Source organism: Passer domesticus, chromosome Z (genome assembly GCF_036417665.1).
Source record: "Passer domesticus isolate bPasDom1 chromosome Z, bPasDom1.hap1, whole genome shotgun sequence".
Classification (NCBI taxonomy): Eukaryota; Metazoa; Chordata; class Aves; order Passeriformes; family Passeridae; genus Passer; species Passer domesticus.
In genome coordinates, this window is record NC_087512.1 from 62,120,880 (window position 1) to 62,140,831 (window position 19,952).

The window sequence follows — 19,952 nt, forward strand, 5'->3', positions numbered from 1 at the left end:
ATGGAGAGAATCAGAGGCACAAAAGACAAAGATCATGGATTGTCATAAGAACTATTTGCTGGGAACAGCAATGGGATAAGAAGATTAACAGTAACAACAATAATATTAATAACAGAAGTCTACAAAAGAGATAGAGTGATTCACATGCAAAATGCTCACTGTAAAGCCCCTACCCCAAACATGACCACTGCTATGCTACCCTGACTGTAAGAGATTCCTTTCCTTGCACCTCTGACAATGATATGAGGTGGTATAGAATAACCTCTATGTCCTATCCATGGTCTCCTGACTACTGCAAGCAGGACATTATCCTAATGAAATATGGTGAGGATGGCAGCAGGGTAGTAGAACAAATGACTCTGTATAATTAAGACGATCTGGCTGAAATATCAGAGATTACAAAACGTCACAGATAGTAATTCAGATCCTAGTTCAGCCTCAGACTTCCTATATTCTTCAAATCAGGCTTGATGTTCTCTTTCTGTCCTCGGTGTAAAGAGGCAATGTGATACTCCCTTAGGACTCTCACTGTTTCTTCCTCTCCTCTTATTCAAAGAAATTATTTTTGTGGGATTTCTGAGCTCAGGGGAGCTCTGCCTCTGAGGAGGGAACAGTGATGCCATAGGGAATTTTTCTCTCCCACAAGTACGCTTTTAAGCAATATTCACCAAGATACAGGAAGCAAAATTGCTGCAACTTGCTTCTTTTAGAGTTCATTAGGCAGCTTCTCATTCTACTGTTAATTTTCATCTATTACTCTTGATTTTTTTTACTCAAGTCACTAATTTGATATTGTCAATTTCAGATCTGTGCAAAAAGCATCATGCAAAAATCTCTCTTCTAAATTTAAAATAATATGTCAGATGATGTTGCATTCTGTTTCACAAGTGCAAGAAAACAGCAGACCTCAGTAAACAATACAGTGTCTCAGCATCAGACTTAAAGAACCTTCAGGTTTAACAACAATAGACACCTTCAGGCAAACTATCGCTCAAAATGTATGGGTTTGGACCAGGCAAAATAATTTAAAAAAAAGATAAAATTAAAAGGACTCCAAAAAACTCTGAGAAAAACTAATTTAAAGCCTTTGCAGTTAAAATATTGTTGCACCTAGCTGGTATATTAAAGCAATGCTGAGCTCCATGTCTCTCTTGTACCAAGGAGCCCAGAACTGGACACGATGCTCCAGAAGCACTTCACTAGGGGCAGGATTGCTTGACCTGTTATCAATGCTATTCCAAATGCACCCCAGGATACCACTGACCTTCTTGACCACTGGGCCAGGTTGCTGGATTGTAGACATCTTGTTGTTCACCCCGACCCTCAGGTCCTTCATTGCAAGCTGCTGTCCAGAAGGTCAGCCCCCCGCCTGTGCTGTTGCATGGGCTAAATCTGTGTGAAGGGAGGAAAGGAAGAAGGTGATCTTAACAACAAAGAAAAACATCTCATGTTTTAATTATTTGTCAGAAATGGTCTGCCTCTGGGTGCTTGTCAACGTTATTTGGTATCTTTGAATTTGTGCGGGTTTTTTTTTTCAAGTACAATATTAATCCATAAAAGCATTAGTGTGACACTCATATTTTTGCACGTATTTTATAATTCAAAAATATCACAGCTTTGTTTTAGGACAGCTGCAGTAGAGAAGTGCACTTAATGAAATCTTGTGTGTTCATGAAGCTCTTTCTGGTTATTTTATTCTCAGATAGGTAACGTCCTAAAAAACTAGATCTCAACTGGCCTTGATCCATGTGGGATTTTATACAAATTGATCTTCTGATCTCCCTTCCCACCTAAATTTCTCATCTGCTTTTGGGCAACAGACTAATCATTAGGAGGATACAAATTTATAAAAAATTAAAACCATTTTCTGGTATTTAGTTTCACTCAAAAATGTCCAAGATCACCCCCATTTTGAGAAAGAGATACCAGAACTTTGTTTAATAACTGAAGTGCCTTAGAAGAGTTAACACTGAGGTTGAAGTAAAAAATTTAGTGCTAGGGTTGCTCCGTTCATAGATCAACAGCTTTTTCAGAAAGAATATGAAGTTTCTAAAGATTAAGGCTGATATACAGTAAATAGATTTAAATTAATGAAGGTACTCATCATTCAGTACTTTTATTAATGGAGCAGCTTTATTCATTTGAACATGGACATAAGAGCATAACTTGTGGCACTTCCTTTAGGGGGAAAAAAGAAAAGGCAGTCAGAAAGTTTGTTCAGGAAACTGTGGGGAAATAGCAAAGATGTAGTGAGACACTGGAGATTCACTAAGGAGATTCACTCTTTCCTATTAATTCAACAGTGTCAAAAAACTAGATTTGAAAGCGCATTTTAATTATACCTTGCAATCCAAGAATGACTTTTGCAGGACATGCAAGAAATTGCAAAATTCTTCTTTGCTGCAGAGAGGGCATGTTTCCTATATGCTACCATTTTCTTTCTATTTGAAGTGGTAGAGGAAAGGAAATGTTGCTATGTCCAACTAAAAACACCTGTTACAATAATATGGGTTTGATAATACATATGGTATTTGGCTTAAGAAACCGAAAATGTAGCCTGAACTTGTGTTGAAGCCACAAGATGCTGAAAAAAAAGGAAGTAATTGAAAGATTAAGGAAGATATTGTAGTTTTACAAAGCCATTCCCTTTTGACTTAAGCATTTGCCTCCTGAGATTTGTGTTTCAGTTTGTATAATTGACGGTCATGGTACAGTTTTATTTTTAATAAGTTAAAATATGAGAATGAAAATTAATTTAGCTTTTACATACTGGAGCATTTGTAGCCCAGAGAAGTTTAATCGTGTAGTGCTCAATCTACCTCAAGCCCAGCTACTTTAAGAGCAAGGAAGCAAGATTACATGACACTCATTAGAGACACATAATCCTCAAGCGTTTTGCAAGTACAGAAAAGGCTTCCACATTCCCAGGTAACTTTGCTGAACATAAGAGGGTGAAAATACTGAGTCTAATCAATTCTTTTTTATCCTTACCCAGGAATAGCAGAAGAAAAAAATCATTTCAGTTGACTTTCTCAAACCATAATCAACAAGAAAAGAAGGGGAACATTATTTTTATCTGTTTAGCCTGGGAAATTTATCATCAGCACTGGCAAGGCAGTACAAGCAGGAGTATGAACTATTCTGACAGAGAAAACAAAGTTTCTAATAGATTAACCTATGATCAATAATCAGGCTCTGCTTGTTCTGTCTTAGACTTGTATAAACTCAGGAGAGAGGCAGGCAGAAAGGTATGTGTAGGTACTGAAGTTCACTTCATGCTAGTCAGAAGTCCTTTAACTTGTGTAATTTGAGACAGATTAAGAAAAGAAATACCAGATTTTTTTTGCTGAGTCAAAAGCATGCCTGAAGCTCCAAATCCTGATTCTATCTGGGTTTTTGCTTAATCCAAAATCCTCTTCTTCTAACATATCTTACCTATATGACATAAGATTAATTCTTAATTATAAAAGGACTTGAAAATGAGCATTTTCTATGTCTGCTCAAAATTATAAGGACATTATTTAAATAGAAAAGTAAAATTCTTCTTCTTTTTTTTTTTTTTTTTTTTTTTTTTTGTAACTAGTACAACATCCATTTATTCAGCACTGGAAAATTTGTCATATTGCTAATTCAGATTTTACAGAAGAGCTGCCCTTCTGTTGCCAGGTAGGCAGGGAGGGACTCTGTCAGTGCAAATGCATTTTGCATCAGTATGTCATCAGAGAGTTCAACAGAGGGAAGAAGCAATCTATTTTAAGTGTCCATGAATACCTATGGCAAAACATATGGCACTTCTGAATACCAAATGAAATCATTATGATCAGTGATACTCTAATGAATGCCAAATGAATGTGCAATGAGAGGACCCTAAGCATTGTTTTGATCAATTATGTTGCAATGCTGTGGGCGTATAACTACAGTATTCATAGGCTGGAAGCTCTACCCTGACTTTTAACTATATAATTAACATGCACATAATTTTTTTTGCAATGTAAAACAGTTGCAGGAACTCCTATGTGTTTGACAGCTATTCATACCAGAGTGCAATTCCTAAAATCTTATCACTTGCTTAGGAAATGTAATCCTTTAAAATAAAGAAAGGAATGGCATGAACATATTAATAGTGCATGGTTTTTCCATGAGAAGGTACAAAATTTTCTATGGGATATGAGATGCAAGGAATGAAAGAAGAGATCTGGGGAGACATAGTGATTTATATGAACGAAATAATAAATGCTCTGTTTGTACATATCTGTGTCACCTCCCAAGTCCAAGAGCAATTGCTGATCTTTCTTTCAGTCATCAGAATGCTCTTCCTTTTTCATTCTTCAGCACAATATCCATTAACACTCTTTTTCCTCATTCTAGCTTATGCTTGTGCCAGATCAAAATAATAATTTTTCCAAAATATCTTTTCATATTAACCAACATTAAATAAATTTTCTATCATACCACTAAAAGAGCAAGACACAATTGAGGAAAACAAATTCATAAATGAAGGAAATAATGTACATAGAAGTGAGTATCTCATGTCCAAATTGTTTGATCTAACTTCTCATCTTGCGTTAAACTCCCCTTATTTTTTATAGCCTGGTTCTCTAAACACGTACACAGTGAAGCATACAAAGTAGCACTAAAAGTAGCATACAAAGACCACTAAACTAATTTTGCAATTTATCAAAATCAATCAGTCAAAATGTTACAACCCCCAATTATACATTGCTTCAGTAACTAACTTTGTTCTTCACAAATTAGACATGTATTTCAACTACTGTATCTTAATTAAGCTTTTAAAGGAATGTCTTTGTTTTGTTTCACTATTTCTTTGGTGATGTTGATCTTCAACCCTTCCTTCCGTGTACGTACATTCCCTCCAAGTTTGAGGAGGTGAATTGCCAGTTGCACTGAAGAATTTACTTCCCCCCATTTCTTACTCTTATTTGTAAATTTGAAAATGGAGGTCCAAAAATTCTTCTTTCATGTTCACTACAACTAAGTATCTAGAAAAACCAATATGAAACAAAAACCCCCAACCTAAACACATCAAAACTTAATTTCTGAAAAATGTTATTTTGAATCATATGATTTTTGAAATTTTCTTCTTGCTTTTGAAAACCATAAAATTGAGGTTTTCCTGAAGTTACACACCAGGTAGAATTTCTTGGTTCTTACCTGTATTAAGGACACAAAATTGTAAAGAAATAGCATTTCAATGCAGTCTCTTGAGGACCTTTCAGTACTGCTCACTCGCATGTGCATTTGCTAAGACACTGGTATTTAAAATTAAAATCCTTGGCTTTCAATGCACAATGCCACCTGAAGTTCTTTAGAGAGGTTGCTTTTAAAATGAAAGAAGATTTAAGAAGAAGAAGGGAAAGGCTGAACTGACAGGTTCCCTCATGCCCTGGAGCAATAAAACTTGCTTCCAGAGAAAGACACGGATCAGCTACTGTTTTCCACCAGTTTTGCCATCAGGCAGCCACTCAATTTTTGAGTCATTGCAATCCCATCTATGAGCTCTGCAGGACATGGATCAGGCCGTAAGCACTCCAATGGCATTCCTATATTTCCCCCGAGATGTAGGCAGCTATGATGAGTTGAAAGCACCTGTTTGCTACTCACAAAGACCGTAATGTAGCTGCCTTAGCAATTACCTCTTTTAGTTTACTCAGTCCCTCTATTCACCAGGTGCATCAAAGAATCACTCCCTCACTGGGTCATTGCAAGAAATATAGATTAATTATGGTAATCAGACACTCGAGGCAGGAAATGCAGAAAACATCTGCCTATTCCATTTCTCCAGTCAATTCCATTCCATTCCACTTCTTACCTCTGTGTTTTCCCAGTGTGCTTGATTTAACACAGACCAGGATTCGGAGACTGATTCCAATATTTTCTCAGGCCATTTAGTGCTGTTAAGACATGTTAAGAAGTGTCAATTCTTTTAACTACTGTGTATAAACTTGCTAATTTTTCAACTTTAACTCCAGAAACTTATTTTCAAAGCATTTCCTCACCAAGTTACTTTTCTATATCATCTATTGTATGAAAGCTCAAGAATTAGAAATTTTCTACAGTCTTCTTTTTATTTCTCAGATAGCTTATATTTCCCTCCTAGTAACCTACAAAACTTTTGGGTTTTTTTCTTCTGCAAGGTTGACATGTAACAATCTCTGCATGACTACAATTTCCTTTTTTTTTTCCTGAAACCAGACAGGTTGCCGTATGCAACTCACTTCACAAAATTCAGCATTTCTTCAAAATTTAAGGCACAGAAAAAAGTAATATGTGTGTAAGAATCCATTCTAATATTTTTTTCTTATATGGTTCTTGATTAGCATTTTCAACACAGTTCCACAGCAGAAGGTTCTTTCCAGAAATCCTCTTGTTCCAAAGTTTTGTGACAAAACAAAAACGTCTGTTAAAAACTATTAGTTTTTTCCCTTTCAGTGTTAGAAGAAAATACATAGTATATTCAACAAATATAAGATTTGCTGTGCACTGAAATGTGTACAGTTTTTCTAATTGCCGCAGATGAAAGGTCAATATTGTAGACTTTCTGCTGTATTGTGGCCGGACTAGCAAAAGCATTCAACTTCTCTTTACTGGCTGGATTTCCCAGTTTTGTCAAGTCTCACGAAAAATCTACACAATGAACCGTGTGTTTCTACCTTTTTCAGTATTTGCACATTGTAAAAGTTCCCTGACACTAAAATCTGGGAAACATACAGTAACTTGAATTCAAGCACAGCAAAAATAAAACCAGGTCTATTCTAGAGACGCTATCTTTCTTTTCCATGTTTTACTCAAAACCCACTCCTTTTTTAGATATAAATAACACTGACAGAGGAACGCCAGTCTGTCACACCACAGCAACACAAAAACTAGGCATCTTGCCATCACTACATATTTTTTTGCCAGAGCATTGTCCAGAATAGATATTTGAAAATATATAATGTTACAGTATCTTAAAAAAATGCCAAAAATGTGTTAAAAAGGACCTAATTCTTTTAACATTGAACTATGAATTCCCTCAATTAATTAACCAGTAAACAATACAAAAATTGAAGTCTTGCAGTCATTTTATTGATATTTGTTACGATAAAATATTTGCAGATTTTGAATCAAGTGACCTTGTTTAACCCTGGTACCCTGCTAAGCCAGGGACAAAGTGATGAATCAAGGTCATTTTTCAGCCTATGTTAACTAGAATGTCAATTACTCTTTCGCTCTGCCACAAAGCAGTCACAGAGAGTTAGTGCACAGGCTCAGATGTGGGTGTATAAAGAGGGACAGCCTCAAGATATATTCATTCTGCTGCCTTTCTAACCTGCTTGGGAGTCAATATGCTATTCAAGTTTTGATTCACTTTTCAGGTTTTCAATAGTTAATTCAAACACACTCCTTTGTATTTCCTTTTTAATTGGATTATTTCCTAAATGTCATTTGAGGAATTTTGTGTAGTCAAAATGAAGTTCTTTGCCTTTTTCAGAATCACAAATCCATGGAATGTTTGAGGCTGGAAATCATCGTGCTCTACTATCTGCTGCTGAAGTAAATTGAAGGACCCAGACAGCTTTTGAATACACCCAGGGATAGAGATTCCACAACTTCTGTGAGTAACTTGTGCCAGCATTCAGTTACCTCACAATGAAAAATTGTTTCCTTCAGTTTTTCCTCTCTTGGGAAATATTCTCACGCCTTTAACACCATAGTGGTCCTTCACTGGGCTGTCTCCAATAGCTGCATGTCCTTCTTGCATGGAGAAATCCAGAACTGAATACAGTATGACAAGTGGACTCTCACTTCTCCATTCATTTGTTATTATTAACTGGTTTAATTGCACAAAAGTTAATTACACAGGACCCTTCCCCTTCAAGTTCTGTATTCTACTTGCTAAATCAAAACTGTCAACATTTCCATTGCAAAATGTTTGGAACTTTAATATGTGATATTCTGAAAAGAGTATGTCACTAGGTTAATGTGCACAATGTAAAATAGACAGAACATCGGAAAGAGATTATTATAGGGATCTATAATGCGTGTGAACTGGTGGGAACAGGCAGCAACACGTAGCTGCAGAGAGAAAATCAGTGGGAATAATCTGGAAGTAGACCATGTGCAAGAGCCATAGAGCTTTTTGTTCTGTAGACTAATTGTACATGAGTTGTAAAAACCACTGTGGCAATGATGAATAGGCAAAATATCCTCTTTTGAGCGTCTTTTTTTGAGCAAGGTTGAGAAATGCTGTCATTGACTTCAGTTACATTGATGTTACTTTCACATTTTCCACACCTCAAGCAAGGGGACCAGATTGGTAGCATGGTGAGGTCAGTGGCAAGATAAAGAAACATGTTGTTGTAGTTTAGGAATGGTATTCTCTAATTTAGTGTTCCCACTGAAAACACTCATGCCACTCACTGTCCACCTTACTACTTCTATGTCGGGATAGAGAGCAGAATTGAGTGCACAAAAGATAAGGACCGCTAATGAAAAACAATTTACTGGAAACAGTAATGAAATAAGAAAAGTTAAGAGCAGCTGCAATATTAATAACAAGCATGCAAGACAGACAAGTATTCTCCATGCAGAACACAGCACTATCCACCTGCACACTGGAACTAACCAGGAAAAGAACAACTTCCATGCGTGAAGTGTGGAGGTACAGAAAAACCCCTGGATCCTGGACATGCTCCTCCTGCCTGCTGCAGAAGTTAGTCCTGTCCTGGTTGGAACAAGGAAAAATGCATATTAGAGCTCATGACTGACTCCTCTAATAAATTCCAAGCATTTGAACTCTGTATTTTGTTCACAGTAAAGAGATTCTTTTTCTGAAATACTCTTCTAGAACATTCTAAATGTCTTGCAGCATCCAATATGAAATCAATTCCTTCTTATTTTATTTAAAGTTGTAGTCACATAAAGACAACCCCAGGGATTTCCCCACGCTACAAAACTTTGAATTGTGAGCTCAAGTTCCCCTGTGAATGTCAAGAACATTACCTAAAAACTGGCCTATTCACAAACAATTGTTTTATAGATCAATTCAATTTTTAAACATTAGCAGGAGTGAAGAAGGATTTATTGTAGAGGAACTGAGATGTTATAATTTATTTCTCACACTGACCTGTAAGGCTCTGATTTTTTGCCTCCAATCCCAAACGGCTAATAACTTGCTAGACAACCACACCTACATCTATAATCTTTAATGGAAACCAAGACAGTCAGAAAGATGATTTGTGTGTGTTACTACCTTGCTCCAAAACATGCCACACCACATTAAAACCTGCTGCCTAGGTATAAAGTTCTTTACAGAGAACTAGAGACTTCTTGTATTACTTTATAAGCTTTCTGTTCTAAGCTGGGCTAGTGGAAACACACTCCTTTAGTCATGGTGGTGAGAGGTAAAGACATGCACTTGTTGAAGCAACTGACATTTCTGACCAGGAACACTTAGTACTGGAGTTATATAAAATATGTGACTTGAGGCATAGCACAGAAAGACATAAAAAGTCTGCTGTGCGTAACTTCCACCCACATCTAGTCACCAAGAATGTATTATTACAGCTAGTTTTATATCTGTATGTATTAAGGTAATCAGTTAATAGCTTTCATGGGTCTATTTTCTCTGTCTAAGTACCCACTTCATTCTGAAGGAGCAGGTAGTTGCTAAATTAGAATATGTGAAGTGTCTCCCAGGAAATTTAAATTGTTTTTGCTACCCAGACAAAATCACCCCATTTTAGCCCTCCCTTCAGTGTTCACTGACCTCAATAAAGAGTACACAGCCATTTATGGACTCCCGCAGGCTCTGTTTAAACTTTACAGTGCTACTCAGATACTTGGTCCAAGTTTGTGCTCCAGGTCAATCTCATCACCGTGTCTGGATAAAATCTAGGTTTGGTACAGCCTAGCTCTCTTGAGAGGCTTGATTTTTTTGAAGGGGAAAAAAATCCCAAACACTTGACAGATGAGCTAGTAGAATGATATTTTGAATTATGGGCTTGTCCCTAGTTTGGAGTATTAGGCATACAGACAGCTGAGAACCACCTCTGAATCTGACCATGAAGTATGGGCTATATTGGGAAGACTATGTGTGAATCCAGTATAACCAAAACCAAAATTTTTGAAGAAGAACAAAATATGGCTAAAGAAAGAATTTAAATTCATCTGATACATTTGCAAAAGTAACATTAAAATTTTAATATTACAGTGCATTTTGAAATACCTGAAATAAGAAACATATAATAACATCATTTGTTTGCATCTGTGACACCTCCAGGGAATACTCACTAGGTTTTTTTTAGAAATGTTATTTTCACTTGATGTTTATTCTGCATGTTTTAAAATTATGCTTTTTTTCAGATACATAATTTCTCATTACATTCCCTAACTGTAACATTTATCAGCACTAAAATTTTGTGAAATGGCATTGAAATAATGTATATGCTCTATAAAGATAAAAATAATATTTAACAGCATTTTTTTAGATCTTTCAGCAATGTGAATAAGAATTAGCTTTTGTTAATTTACGTGATATTAATAACATGCTATCTATATAAAATTCAGCTGATATGACCAAGAACTGTCTGTGGAAGGGCTAGATAAGGCAAATACTATATAAAAATCCATTACAAACTAACTTTTGAATTAGTTTGTATCATGCTATATACTCTCTGGATGACAAATTTTCCTTTCAGTCTCTCACTAGAATCTCTTAATTTGCATTCTTTGTGCTGAAACACATACATTTTAAGAGAAGGTACAGAGACACATATGTACCATCTCTTTTATCCTTATAATTTCAAATGTATCTCAGATGTAATTCTTCAATATGATAATTTTAAACAATTCACTATGTGTTTAACTGAAGAAAAAAATATCAGTCTTCCACATCCTATGTAGACTGCCTAAGATTTCAGAGGAAAAGGAGACCTCTAGAGAGTGATACTGCAAAAGAAAATAAGAAGTTTCTCACTTTTTTGGGAGAAAGAGTAATTGTGAATCTGTCTTCAGAATTATCTTTCTATTCTGCGGACAGTGAATGCTGCGCTTGTCTCCTGGAGTCAGGAGTCAGAAGCCTGATGTGCACGGCAAGGGGTATGACAACCACATTCTCATCACTTTGTCCCCCTCAAGAGGTGGTCTTCTCTGACAGGGCTGGGTTTCTCTAGGTCACTGGCTTTTATGCTGGTTTGGAGCTGACCTTAAGTCACCTAGCTTTCCCGAGCCAAAAAAAATTTGCAGGGGTTTTTAGACTGCAATCTAGGAAATCCAGTGCCCCAGAGCAATGCATTTCAACACCTATTATATTCCTTACTGCTGTTCTGGACTTTGCCGTGAGGTCTTTTGGTCTCTGGAAATCTGTGAGCTGACTCCTGATTTAAAGTGTTTTCAAATATTTCATGGTTACAAATAATTTTTGTAGTCAATAACAGGATTTCCTTAAAGTACACAGGATGGCTGCTGGGAGGAGCAGGCAACTAAATTCTGCACATATGACTTTGGTCTCACAGAGACCTGGAGTAGACTTTAAAGACTGAAATGTCTCACTGGACATCTTGAAAATTTCCGTCATGTATTTATCTCACCAATGATCATAGGCTATGTCTCAAAAGTAATTTTTAAAGCATCTCCTAACAGTAGCATTCTTATTCCTCAACTTACACAGTAATTATAGTTTTGTCAGAATATTACAGCTCCCTTAAATCTTAGAGGAAGTTGGTTATAGTAATCTGTTTTCAAAATCAATGCACTTCAGTTGTGATGATTGTATGAGGTTTTTTTCTTTTTTTTTTCCTTTATAATTTCTTATTACATCCCGTCAGGTAACAATTAAAACTTGAAAGCTTTAAAAGAGAAAATAGCTTCCTTAAAACTTACAGATAAGTTTAGCCAAGCGCTTTGGGCTCTGGCTGTCTCATTCTTCCCTATCCTGTTCTTCCCTTGAGCTTTCCTTCTGAAAGCCTCAAGTTCTTCCTCAAGACTAGATATTCTTATCAGCCAGTCTTAAAAGAAAATGCTCATCTGAAATGGGGAAGGGAGGGGTCTAATTCACTAGGGCAAATAAAATTTGCATTTACATTGCCGGAATTTTTACTCTGCATTCGGTACACTCTTCTATTTTTAATTTAATGTTATAACAACATTGTAAGGAATTGTTATTACATTGGTCAAACTATTAGGATACAATTTTCTTTAGTTTCCACTGGTGTAGATCTTTAGTCAATGATTGCGGTATTCAAACTCTCTGATACCTGAATAGTTCCACTGAGTTTATTTATGCTGTCTACATGTGAGAATCCATTCTCATATATGAATGTCTACAAGATGGGAGGCCTGAATTTCAAATGCAGAGGATCAAAGAAAACATAATTAACAAAGAAGACATTCCCATGAGCTGCCTAACAATTCCTGTGAAGTACTGAGTATCCTCTATAATCATTAACTTCAATAAAATTTGAAGATAAGTGACATGAAGCAAGATTAATGCTCAAAATTCCAGCTAACTTACATTTCTTTTTGACAGCAACAAAAAGGAGGTCTAATGAGGCTGGATCTGGAATACTGTGTCCAGTTTTGGGCTCCTGAGACAGAAACATGGGGTTCCTGGAGCTGGTCCAGTGAAGGGCAACCAAGATGATGAGGGGACTGGAGCATCTCTCTTAGGAGGAAAGGCAGAGAGAGTTCAGCCCTCAAGGGAGTGTATTGAGAGGATGGGCCAGGCTCTGCTCGGTGGTGCCAAGCAATAGGACAAGAGGCAAAAAGCAGAAACTGATGCACAGGAAGCTCTACATGAACACAAGGAAGAGCTTCTGTTCTGTGTGTGTGACTATGAACTGGAACAGGTGACCCAGAGAGACTGTGGAAACTCCTTCAATTGAGATATTCAAGGACCATCTGGATGCCACAGTGTGCACTTGGAAGATCCTTCTTGAGCAGGGATGCAATTAGCCGACCAGAAATCGCTTCCAACATTAACCATTCAGTGATTGTGACACAGTCTGTTCAGCTCAAGATTTCTGTGAAGCCCAAATCTGACTTTATTGCTTTATGACTAGTTGTGTCATTGATTCCAAAGGTCAGTCAAAATATAATTACTTAATAATTGTGTGTAGTGCATATAATTCTAAAGTTAGATAGTCTTCATATAGAGAGTTTCGAAAGGCTGTTTTGGAAGACTAATAATTTTTAAAACCTAAAGAAAAAGAAACATGTGTGCATATATATTTGAGGGAAAGAAATATTATAAAAGTCTGGACCTACATGCATATGTATTCATGTATATATTTCTATGTGTGTGCAGTTAACTAAATACAGACATACTATTTTCTTTTCCCTCACCCTCTCTTCATCTATAATTAAATATGTGCATGGAGTCTGCACTTATATAGTAATATATATATATAGAAATATAGTTTCATTAATCTAATGTTTGACCATGTCTTCATTCTCTTCAAAATGGAATAGCTACCTAGGCTAAAATCAGATTCTTAAAGTCTATCTACTTCAGTTTCTGGTCACCCACAATGTCAGAATGGGTCTGTTTACTACACTTGTTTTGCATGCAAACAAAATCCTGTGGGAGTAGGCTAACTCAGAAAATATTGCCTCCAAATCACAGAAATTATCCTTATTTTCTGTTATTGCTATTACTTACACGGAGGTCAATGGAAGCCTTTAAATGGTTGAAGATGAGAGAAGCTGACATTTAATAACTGACATACTTGAGTCATTACAACATTACAATCCCCACACACCTACCCTCTGCTACTCCCCCATACTCACACAGATTCTGAAAGAAAATGAAAAAGAGAATGTTAATAATAATATTGCATTTCAAAAACTATGGGCAATGAAAATCTAGGAACAAGACATGTAAATGGTGCTTCTGGCTTAAAAAATGACCAATCTCTATCTTCTATAGATATCAGGTAGGAGGTAATTTCAGAGTTGAAAGGTGCATGTGAAGAGAAAGGAGAGACCAACTCTCCTCACAAATGAAGAAATACAATTTAAACTAAGCATGGGCCTAAACTTTTCAACTCAACTTCTATGAATCCGTGCTTCATAGATTGTAGCAGGAATTATGAATTATGCAAGAACAAATTGATACTGTACGATGCTGTCACATATTCACCTCAGTAGCAATATTTTGATTGCTTGACTAATCAGAAGACCTTAATACTGTTTAAGTCTTGCTTTATAATAATGTAAGCATTTTGGAGAAGTCTTTCAGGGCTGTAATTAAGTTAAGATAATGCCCTTTGTATTTATCAGAAAAATGTGGGTGATTTTTGACCAGCACATATCTTAACAGTAAGATATATCACACAGTAAGATACATTATACAATCTAAATATCTAGGGTTTAATATGAGTTCAAATAAGTTCAAATTCCCTGCTGTGTTTACAGTCACTCAGCCTCATGTGTGTTACATTCATTATTTACAGATATCTGAAGGAATTTGCTTTTTTTTATCTAGAGAAATAAATTTTCTAAGTTTATAGGGAGCTCAAAGACAACATATGAGACATGAAAAAGGAGACATGGTGTATGGCTCTATGCCAGTAGTGAAAAGTTGCATCTCATTAGTTTGCAGGTAGTTGTAATCAAATCATATACACAGTGCAGAATAGTCTGGAATACTCTCAAAGAGGGACTGCTCTGAAAAATACATCAGATAGAGTACAGGTCTCTTGAGGAGTGCTTTCCTTTCTTTGATCAAATGTTCTTATGCATTTCTCAAAGTACTGTCATTTCATCCACTTTGAAATATACTCTGTTCTGTACAATATTTTTATTTTTAGCAAAACAAATAATGAAAATAATTGTGCAAACAAAATGCAGGAAAAGACATCAGGTGGTAAGCCTAGGGTTGTGGAAGAGATCTTTCCCTTAGCACAGTATTCTCCAGCACAAAAAAATCTATTTCAAAGCCTTCTCACTCAGAGTCAGCAGTGAGGAGTCTTGTGGGTAGGTGGCTTATCTCATCTTGCAAGTAGCCTGACATTTCATGTACTCTGCACAATGAAAAGTACTTGCATATTTGGTAGGTTTATGTAGGTAGAAGTGATAACTCTGGTTGAGAGGTCATTGTACAACATTTAGAGATCTTTAGACTATCTTTAGGATTCAGGTATCTTCATTGCCCTTGCTAACAGTCTCAAGGAGTGTTTTCATCTTGGCTGTTGAGAAACAGCCTGCCAGAGGGACCATGAGTTTGTTCACACACACTGGCTGATCTGACATTGATATCTAAGAAAAAGTCCCACTCTTGATTATTTAAACTGTGATGTAAATACACGCAAGGAAGCTATTCACTCTGCCTCTGCATTTTGTTTTTACTTTTAAAGTCAAAATGGCACAATCCCTAAATGTAGTCTTAGAATGGCACACTTTGACTTTATTTGCAGGGAATGTTATGTTTTATTTTAATTAAGGGTAAAGATTTATGAAACTGACAGTTTAAATAGAGCAGCCTGGAGCCTGGTTTTGGATCTTGAGATTTGAAAGTTGAATCATACTGAAAAACTCCCACCGTGGGTTACATATTTTGTAGAGAGTGAATTTTATTACAAAGCAGGAGATCATTTCTTTCTGGCACAGTTCTAGTAAACTGGAGTTATTGTAACAAAATTCCCTAGCTCTCATGTATTCCCCACTCATGACTAACGATGGCTAAGTTGATTGCTTATGAATTTCTTTTTTTGGCCCGGAGGAGTTTGAGTAGAAGGGAGCCCTTGAAAAAAACCACATTTCCCCTTTCTCTTGCAGCAGCACCCCTGGAGATCTTGTGTGTTGCAGTAACTTGATCTAGAAGGGAAAGAGTTGGAGAAATGCTCCTTCAGCTTTGCTGACAGAGGCCCCATGGATATAATTTGATTTATAATTAGTATCTGAAATGTTCAGGCACTCTTACCCAGTGCAATTCCATCCTACTTACAGTCTGCTTGCTCTGACTTTTAGATTCACTTCAAGTCAACTGTCTTCTTTCTTCTATGCCTTCTGTTTCAGTGAAAATGCTTTAATTTTTGTGCACAATACACAAATGCCACTAAGCAACAGTCTTGGATTAATAAATAATTTATAAATTCAAACCACTTGAAAAAAAAAAAGAAAAAAAAGAAAAAGATGCAACTATTGCACTAATTCCAGATCTGACACAGTGTTAAATGAGAACTTTAGAGATAATGTTGACATTCAGGGGCAAATGCAAACCTTATTAAATGGGAGCAATTGAGGTCATAGTTTTGCCCTTAGGACTATACTGTCTCTGAGGCTCACAGGGATTTTAATAAATTGATAGATATAAATTGAGCAAATTTCTATGAACCAAATCCATATTAAAGGAAAAAGTTTTTTTCTTTCTGCAAAATAAACATCTAAAAGTTTCGTCTCTTATTTAGTCCTACTTGTTAAATTTATTTACTTGTTCTTCTTTCTTCTCATTCTAATGCTATGTATATTGTATGATTTTTTATAAATTTATAAAATTTTATAAATTTTATTCATCTTTATAAATTATTCAGGGAAAAAAGTTAGCAAGGAAAGGAAAATATGGGAAATATTCCTGAGATGCAGCTCTGTATTAAACAGACTTAATGAAGATTAAACAGAGTTAAAGTGAGAAACACATTCTTTTCTTTAAATGAGGTCAGTACTAAAAATCAATTTGAGAACATGCTATTTGAAGAATTTTTTAGATTTTATTTAATGAGAAGAATTTTATGCTGCAATTAATATTTTTTGCTTTTCTATGAAATTATATTTAATCTCCATGGCACTGTGTTGACCTGACATTTTACAGAATACTTTTACTAGCCAAAATAGGAAATAAGAAAGAACATTCCTTCAGTTAATTCCTCAGCACAGAAATTCTGAGTCATGCTAGTGTCCTCACTAGTGAAAAAAAGAACTTAAAGAGGAAGATAAATACAGAATATAATTTTATTTTCCAAATGGATCTTTTAGCTAAAACATCAGCTATTGTTGCTGATGTTTTCCCATAAATAATAACCCTCTGCATCAAATACAGTTTTATGAATATTTTCAGTGAAGTTAATGTTGAAATAATTTCAGGAAGCTCAGAATTGTAATGGCTATCTTATAATTGCTATTTGAGGAACTTTGGCCGAATTCATTTGTATTGAAAACAGTGGCCACTCAAATTATTTTACAGAACTCAGCACAGGAAAGTTCCTTCTGGATCATGTCTCTTATTATTGCAAACAGAATATTCTGAAACTCACTGTTCTGACATTTTTGTGGTGCAATGTTTCTTCTACTGTTCACAGGCAACCACCTTGTCTTCATTCCTGTCGCTAAGTTTTCAGTGATGCTATTACTTGATGGTAAAGCAATGTGTATGTATGTATGTATGTATGTATGTATGTATGTATTATTATTATTATTATTATCATCATCATTGTCATTGTCATTATTATAATTATTTCCATTATTTCCATTATTTCCATTATATTTTATATGGAGCTTGCCAACTCCTTGTGCTGTGATGTTAATAATTTTCAAAATTTCACAGAGAATATGTCACCCAGATCATTCTAAGATCACATCTACACTCTTCACATCAACATACTTATTGTTCACACTAATTCTGCAATGGATTACCGGTTGCTGGGGTTTTTTTAAAAATCTGATTGCATTAAAATTTATTGCAGAAATACTGGTAACTAGAAACACTATTTTGCACTTTCTTTTATAGATTTCAATTCTGTTTATCATTTTGGCTCCAGTCTTTGAGGTAATCCTAGTTTCTTTTATTTTAGCAAAAGGGGTGTCTCCAGATTTAACCCTGAGAACCATCACCAAGAAACTTTGAGCAAATATCTGCTATTTCAGCATCATTGCTAAGGTAAGTTCTTTCCAAGTCATCTACTAAAGGTTATTTTTTCAAATTTCATTGACAATTTTGCTTGTCCTGCTATTTCAAATGCTTAACCCAGCCTAAGTATCTTATATTCAGTGAAATCCTGTTATCCACAAGACATCAAAGCAAAATATCAAGTTATTATTATAGCATAATTCTGCTACAGAGTCCATGTAACAGGTTCCTTCCCTCCCTCAAAGTCTTTAATCAACTTTCCTTCAAGATTTGAATAAAAACTCTGAATATTTTTGAGATCAGGCTAGTGGGTTTGTGTCTTTCTGGATCTTGTCTTTCTCTTATCTTAACTATGGGCATTTCATGGCCTTTTCCATGTACATTATTCTGACTGCTTAGCTTAGTCAAAAGAATTTGCTTTTTTACAGTCATGCTTTACTTAATTTACGATCCAGTGTTGTAACTTCAAACTTGCTCACAACTGAATACATTAAATCCATTGAGATTTCTAATTCACTCATAGTATCTCCTATTTTTAGAACATCAGTTTCATTTGCCATGCTGTCATGCTTACTGAAAACTAATTTTTTATATATTTTACATAAATACTTTTAAATTAAAATTTTTATTTTATATTTAACTGAGGAATTTTAAATAAATTTCCTAGATTGTTGAGAATACATTTTTAAAATCCATCACAATCATATAACATGTCCATTTGAAGAACATGTTACTTTTACATGAGTGTAATTTTCAAAACATTTATCAGTTCCACTTTTTCAATTTTTTCCCATAATTCTTGAATTTTGAGACATAACCTTCTTTTTCCTTCTGTAGGTGTGAAATGCGGTTGTATAAGGATAAGATGAGGAAGATCAAGGCAAAGCTGAATGTGAATTTAGCAGGGAATACAAAAAATAATGAGAAGGGCTTTTTACAAATATGTTTACCTGAAAAGAAAGCAAAGGAAGGTCAAAGAAGGTGAACACGCCTGTTAAACAATGCTGGAAACCTGGTAACAACAGACAAGGGGAAGGCTGAGGTACTCAGCTCTTTTTTTTTTTTTTTGTCTCAGCCTTCAAAGGCACCTTTCTTCTCACATCTCTTAAGCAGTTGGACAGCAGGATGGGAGCTGAGGGAGCAAAGTGTTTGCCAGTGTATGTGAAGATGAAGTCCATGACCATCTGAGGAACCTGAATGTGTAGACATCTATGGGACCCAATGAGATGCATCCCAGAGTCCTGAGGGAATTGGCTGATGTAGCTGGCAAACACTCTCTATGACTCTTAAAAAGTCATGGTGCTCAGGTGAAATGCCAGGTGACTGGGAAAAGGGAAACATTGTACCCATCCTTAAAAAGGGTAGAAAGGAGGACCCTGGGAGCCACCAGCTGGTCAGCCTCACCTGTCTGCCTGGGAATATCATGAAACAAATCCTCCTAGAAGCTCTGCTAAGGCACATGGAGGAGAGGGACATGATTTGGGATAGCCAGCACAACCTCACCAAGGACAAGTCCTGCCTGACCAACCTAGTGAGCTTCTGTGACAGAGTGACTGTGTCAGTGGACAAGGGAAGGGCTACAGATGTCATTTATTTGGAATTCTGTAAAGCCTTTGACAACTCCCCACAACGTCCTTCTCTCTAAATTGTAGAGAGATGGATAATGGGTGGGCTGTTAGGCGGATAAAAAATTGGCTGGACAGTTGCGTCCAACCGGTCAACAGTTCTCTGTCCTGGTGGATATCAGTGGTGCACCTCAGGGGTCCCTATGGGAACCAGAGCAGATAATGTCTTCATTAACAGCATAGACAAAGGGATCCAGTGCAGCCTCAGCAAGTTTGCTGAGGATACCAAGCTGAGTGGTGTGGTTGACTCTTCTGAAGAATGGAATGCTGTCCCGAGGGACCTGGATAAGCTCAAGAGGCAGGAAATCTCAAGAAGTTTAACAAGTGCAAGGTGCTGATATGAGGTTGGGGCAATCCCCTCTTAAAAAAAAAGGATGGGGGATGAACTGGATGTCAGCAAATAGTTTCAAATTGAAAGGCGGTAGGTTTAGACTAGGAAGGTGTGGTGTTTGCCAGGGTCTCCAGGATGAGGGAAGAGATGA

General features: G+C 36.2%; 1 long non-coding RNA gene across 2 annotated transcripts in view; it reads left to right on the forward strand.

The window, feature by feature from the left end:
- The window catches only part of LOC135289892 (uncharacterized), a 31,018-nt gene extending 14,362 nt beyond the window's left edge, over positions 1-16,656 (forward strand). Inside the window, exons 4-6 of one of the 2 annotated variants that reach the window (XR_010352623.1) lie at positions 7,493-7,615; positions 12,530-13,081; positions 16,533-16,656. This is a non-coding gene — a long non-coding RNA (uncharacterized LOC135289892). Of the gene's footprint in view, positions 1-7,492; positions 7,616-8,591; positions 8,802-12,529; positions 13,082-16,532 lie in introns of those variants that run through there. The other variant, XR_010352622.1, reaches the window with a different exon arrangement.
- Positions 16,657-19,952: the final 3,296 nt, after the last annotated feature.